Here is a 6873-nt window from a genome sequence, read left to right on the forward strand (position 1 = left end):
CTATAATGTTTACATGGTTTTGGTTGTGTATTTAATTGTTAATTTTTTTTAACAGATGGTGACGTTCAAACGCTGAGCGTTCAAACACATTCTGGAAACATGACAAATCAACAGCCTAACAACCTTCCACAACGACAGCATAATAATACTAATTCTACATCATTCGGACGTCCATTAATTCAGAACCCTAATCAGCTTAACTTAACAATTGACCAGAAGAATGGTGGGACAATAGTTGCTACAATCATGGTAGGAAAAACAATATATGGTGATGTTAACATCTGATAATTTAAGAAACAGTTGCTTAGTTAAGAAATGATTTGTGTATGTTATATATATATATTTATGTATGAGTATATATTTTTTTTCATGTTTTTCATACATTCCTATATGAACATGTTTGACCACGCTCTGAGACTATATACTTATTGCAAACTGTACAAAAACAAAAATAATTGTCAATTGTCAATTACAGACATTCAAAAACTAAAACTGATCACTATAGTGGCTTTTCTGTGTTTGTTTTAAATGGCTCATGATGATGCATTTACTTTTAACCCAGTTGACCTCTAGAATTTACTTTTGGTGCAATTTTATCCGCAGGTTTCACCAAAGTGTGTAACTTTGTTTAACAGCTTCAAGTTTTGATGAATATGCATCTCTCGGTGCAATAGTTTAAGTGTAACTTTGTTACTCATACTTTGTGTGAGTCGTAGATAGAGGGAAAGTTGCACTAAACAAAGTATCAATGTAGTTCTACCAGAAAGACTCGGGAGATAAAATGATATAACAAGAGTAAATTTATTAATAGCTCAGCAAGCATAGTCTTTGGCGTAGGCCCCATCCTTAGCAAGCAATGCGAGGGTAATGGAATCTGCAAATCCCGCCTGAAGATGAAGGCAGGGGTGCAGCCGACCCCCTGGAGGTAAAGGAAGGGACCATCCTGGTGGTGGTGGGGAGGATGGAGGGAAGGGACCATCCTGGTGGTGGTGGGGAGGATGGAGGGAAGGGACCATCTTGGAGGTGGTTGGGGAGGATGGAGGTAATTGGCGCCGTCAGTATCTGCGAACTCAGACGGATGTAAGTACCATTCTTTTATACTGAGAGTGTTAACACATGATTGGTTAGAAGTGAGTTAATTCATGACGCGCTGATTGAGTCTTCCTGGCAGAACTTAACGCTAAGCTTACATTTCTCAAACAGAAAGACTATCACTTAAATTCTTAATCGTCATTTATTTCTATAAACACTGAATGTTGACGGCTCTCAAAGAAACGTCTTCACCTAAAACACATACAGTCCAACATACAAAATGTGAACCAGTGTCGTCTGCTATCTGAACAAGATGACTAAATCTAGTGGAGTAATAAAACCATCAATTTGGAAACTTTTGTGTATCACAAATTCTTAGTGATTTGTTTTTTTGAATCTTAAAGATAAAGAATAAGATTATGTTTGCAAGTTAGTCCAAAGGATGTGGAACTTTGCATCACTATGGTGTGTAAAAATAGATTTAAGCACAAATATTTACACACATACTAAGTAGGAGAATATCTTACTGTATTGTGAACATTCCATTATCTGTTTATTTGGGGTCAGAGAACATCCTTAGCTCATACATCTCTTTACTTTTGTGCTGGATGTTAAAGTGTTAGTTAAAAAGATAAAGGTATTAGTTAATAACAAACAAAAAACTTCAAATCAACATGAAGCCATAATATTAATAAATAAAATATGGTTTACAATTACAGTACAATGACTTCCATAATATTTTCTTTTAGTAAAGCTATGTCTGGATCAGCCAACACAAAGTTGTGCATTGTGAGTGAGACCTCGCAAAGATTACACCGATATTAGATTTCTCGAACATTGCATGGTTGTGTGATGAAGTGGTACAGGTTTTAGACAAGGAATTTCGACTACGCCACCCTCGGGAATTTCACCCAGGGAAATATAAATGATACCTAAAAGATCGACTCTTAAAAAGGTAGGCAGAAACGTGGGTATAAAAAAAAATACAAAATTTTATTAATACAAAATTCAATTTAAAGAAAGAAGAAAATCACATTAAAATGTCATCCGTTGTACAAGGCAACGTCTGATGGCTGGTTAGAAGTGCATAGCTGGCAACGGTTTCACATAAACAAAAACAACAAAGACACATACACAACACATAACTAATATTTGCACAACTCACAAAAACATAAAACTACACAAACTTACAGGGCTGAGGTTCACCACAGGAGGAGTGATCACCAAGCTAGTTAGCCAAAAGCACACTTTCACACATACCACCGTGCACTCAGATCACACAACCAAAACACTTCAAAAGTGTCACACGGAAAATGTTGGAGAAGCACCACCACCACCACAAAAGATCCTTCACCCGTGGGACCCCAGCACCTGAAAGGAAATCAAAATAAATAAACAAACTTCAAAACAATTACAATAAACTACAGTTTGGTTGTATCACAATAAAGTTGTGAAGTAAATAATAATAATAATAATAATAAACTAAACAGTCACAAATCAAAATCACAAACAATATACAAATATTCAAACACAAAAAGAAAGAAATAAAACAACTCAATTCAAACAGCAGGGGAAACAAGCTCGCACGGAGCAGACACGCAAGTTAGTGTTCTGCTCCTGTCCCAAAAATTAGTGAGCGTAAACCCCAAAAACAAAAGCAAACTATAAATCAATGAAACCAGACAGCGACAATCCTCCTGATTAATTTGGACGATACGGCGCTCTCGCAGTATGGCAACGGAGAAGCAACCGGGACTGCAACTATAGCAGAAACAAATCGCTCACGAGCGGGAGAGAGAATCCTGAGACAAATCCACACAGAAAAACAAAATCACCAAAATACATATATCACCTGCTAAAATTCTCAGCATTTAACTATGTGCAATACAACACTTACCGAAAAAGTGGAGATGAGCTCTATTATCCCTTTACAGACACAGGTATACGATATTCATATAACTGCCGTTCAGCTGAGATACAGGGGACACTGCACACAACGCAAAACATCAACTAATCCCCAAACCCCACAAAGCTAACCAATCTACTTTTCATAAAACAGTCCGCACATACCTGAGAGGTTAGTAGTCTTTAGCATCCACTTAAAACAAGCCGAGGGAACCAGGGAGGAGAAAAGACAGGCTAGAATGCGCCATGAATCATTACTATCATGCACACAGCAAACAAAACTTGCTACATGCTAATGAAACATACCTGTGTCAGAGCCCGTCTACGGAGAGCCTGCCCACTCCCTATTAAGTCCTATTGTACCGAATTTTGGTTGTAGTTCCACCAGAGTTCCACTGGGGGCGATCGCCATGAGTGCAAAATGAATGGGAGTCAATGGGGCTAGACAGCTAAATTTGTCTCTTTCACCCGATTGCCGTTGAGAAATCTCAGATCTGATTGTAGATTTTGCAAGTTCAACATGGGTTTTAGGTCGAAAGTTGAATGAACGAGTACTTATGTCGTTTTGATTTCTTACAGGTTGAGTTGTTGTTGCCCATAAAACGCTAGCATTCTGCTAATCACGTCAGCATTCTGACGTCATTGACATTTTGAAAGACTTTTTAAAGCAAATAACTGACTCTAAAAAATCTAACATCCAGCAATGTGTAATTTCTTTGCATCTCCTTTCGAATACAACATTCAAATTATTAGACAAAAAATTATATCCTGAGAAAAGTGGATTTTGAGGGGTATACCGCCATTGACCTCCATTCATTCTGCACTCGTCCTGTGAGCGCCCTCATATGGAATCAGAGTGGAACTGCAACCAGTTCAGAAGCCGGAAGTGTAGTGAGAGTGAAACTTCTCGCCATATTAGACATTCTCTGCCTGTGTCCACTGTCAACAACAGAAAGAGAGGAGGAGCCGGACGTGACGCATCCCAGGCCATAACCAACCAGCTCTTAAATAGTGGATCCTCCATGCTGATTGGTACTCACAACCGTCAATCACCACCACTCGTCCTATTCATTCGGTTACAGTTGCACTATGCCTGAAACTATGCTGAAAACTGTCAAAAAATCATCTGGTATCATGGTTTAGTTGAATTTTAAAACACTGTTTTTTCTTAAAAATGTTGTGTAAGACGTATTGGGTAGCATGATTATCTTGTTTAATCGTGTATTCAGTCCATGTTTATCAGGTTGATATTTGTAGAAATAAGCAAAATACATTTATAAAGCAAAAAGAACCAGTTAATGGCCTTGTGTCAGAACACAACAGGTATGAAGATATGTTTGGTTACTTTTAATTCTAACTTTAAAGCTAGATTATCCTTTGAAAAGTGTAATACAGTATTTGATTTTTACACATGCAGTGTTTTCGCCAACTGACCTACCCCTGAAGTTATGACTTCTGAAGGCCTCTCATGTGCAGATTCGCTCGGTTGAAAAAAATGGTATTTTATTAGCTAAAATCATTGTCTTTATTCATAAATATGTCCTCATTGGTGTAAAATGACCTCTGCCTGACTTATCCTTGTAAGCGAAACATTTCTTATCTTTATTTATATGGGGCGGGTAAGTCCATGGAAGCTTCCATGTCGTTCCGCCATCTTGAAAAACTATAATGGCAGAGAGGGACAAAAAGCACTAGCCTACCTCAACACGTTTCATCAACGCGTGTTCGTTCGCCTGAGACCAGCTAAAGTAGACAAGGAGATCAGTGAGAGGCGCTTGTCACTACCCCGGAAAATTTGAAAGGCTGCAGTGCACGGGACAATATAATGCAGGATCATACTTATGCAGAGCCACAGGAGAAGGAATCCTCGTGGCCAAAAAGCAAAAAATTTATTTATCGGGATGTAAATAAATATCGGGATAGCTTTTCCCAGGTGGAAAGAGCTAATGAAGGAGAAAGACTTTGAAAGGGAAGTTGCCTGCTTTCTTCTCGACAGGTAAGTCAAAATGACGGTCTAAATGACAAGCTTTTTTCATTGCTTGGTTGTGTAAATCATTATATAGGCAGCATAACAGTCGAACATCATGTATAGTTAAACTCGATGATGTGCTATTGGAAGACATGTTGTCATAGCTTCTTGGCACATAACGTACTTGGTTACTTACGTAACCTCGGTTCCCTTAGAGATAAGGGAACGAGTACTGCGTTGCAAACGCTGTGGGAAAACTCCTTTTCTCGAGAATATTGAAGCCTTTATTTTAAAACGCATTGCTGCAGCATAAGCGAGAGCATCAGGCTCGCGCGAGCTAGCTGATAGGCTATGCTGCATGCAACTGCACGAACCAATGGCGAGAGAGCAGAGGCGCACGAACCAATCAGAGAGCTTGGCGCCCTGCCATACTCGAGCGCGCCAAATAGGGCGTGGCAGAAGAGTATAAATACAGAGAAATCTCGCCATAAAACAGGTCTAATCGACTGAACGAAAATACCTGATGTTCGAGGATAGCACGGCAGGGCAACGCAGTACTCGTTCCCTTATCTCTAAGGGAACCGAGGTTACGTAAGTAACCAAGTACGTTCCCTTACGAGAACGTTCTCTCGTACTGCGTTGCAAACGCTGTGGGAACACTTTTTAAAACGCCGTGCTAAGTCTCGTGGCTACTCTAATCCAGGAATTTCCGGGATAGAAAGTAGCCAGAATACCACAGACCAGAACATCGGGTCTAAAGATACTTGGTGTGTACATAGGCTAGGGCGAAAGGGGCCAGCCCATGTAAAGTTCCCATACAACTTAGAAATTTAACCCGGATCGGAGAGCCGAGGTTAGATTGAGAGAACCCGTGCTTGTAAAGCAGGGACCTCTAAGTTATAAAATCTCGCAAATGTGGACGGAGCTGACCAGCCTGCCGCCGCACAAATGTCTTCAATAGAGACACCACTAGTCCAAGCCCACGAGGAGGCGATGCCTCTCGTGGAGTGAGCTCTGACACCCATGGGGCAAGGAAGGCCCAGTGAGGTGTATGCTAAAGCAATAGCATCAACTATCCATCTGGATAGCGTGAGTTTCGTGACCGGCAACCCTTTGGTTCGGCCCCCGAAACAGACAAAGAGCTGTTCGGACTGCCTAAACGAGGCCGAACGCTCCAAGTATAATCTCAACGCTCTAACAGGGCAGAGCGTATGAGCATCACTGTCTTCTCCCGAAACTGGGAGGGCCGACAGCGAAATTACCTGCGCTCTGAACGGAGTAGAGAGCACCTTAGGCACGTAACCGTGTTTTGGCTTCAAAAGGACTTTAGAGTCGTTGGGGCCAAACTCAAGACAGGAAGCGCTTATGGAAAGCGCATGTAAGTCCCCTACTCTTTTGACTGACGCCAGTGCCAGTAACAGAGCAGTTTTCAGGGAAAGGGACTTTAGGTCCGTGGACCCCAAGGGTTCAAAGGGGGGTCCCTTGAGGGCCCGTAGAACCAGAGAAAGATCCCAGGCCGGCACTGAGGGAGGCCGAGGCGGGTTGAGCCTCCTGGCTCCTTTAAGGAAGCGAACAATAAGGTCGCATTTTCCCAGAGAAGAGCCAGCCACCAAAACGTGAAAAGCCGCGATGGCTGCCACGTAAACTTTGAGTGTGGACGGGGAACGTCCCGCGTCCAACAGCTCCTGGAGAAAGGAAAGAACCAACGGTACTTCACAAGAGTGAGGGTCGAGGTTTCGAGCCTGACACCAGCTGGAAAACACTGACCATTTAAGGTGGTAGAGACGTCTAGTAGACGGAGCTCTAGCCTCCAGAATAGTATTCAGGACGCCCTCTGGGAGGTCCTGGGGTAGCCGTTGAGCGGCCAGGCATGAAGGGCCCACAAGTCGGGACGGGGGTGCCATATCCTTCTGTTCGCTTGAGCCAATAAGTCGCTCCTCAGAGGAATTGGCCAAGGGTCTGAAACT

The sequence above is a fragment of the Rutilus rutilus genome (assembly GCF_951802725.1).
Source record: "Rutilus rutilus genome assembly, chromosome: 13".
Taxonomy (NCBI): Eukaryota; Metazoa; Chordata; class Actinopteri; order Cypriniformes; family Leuciscidae; genus Rutilus; species Rutilus rutilus.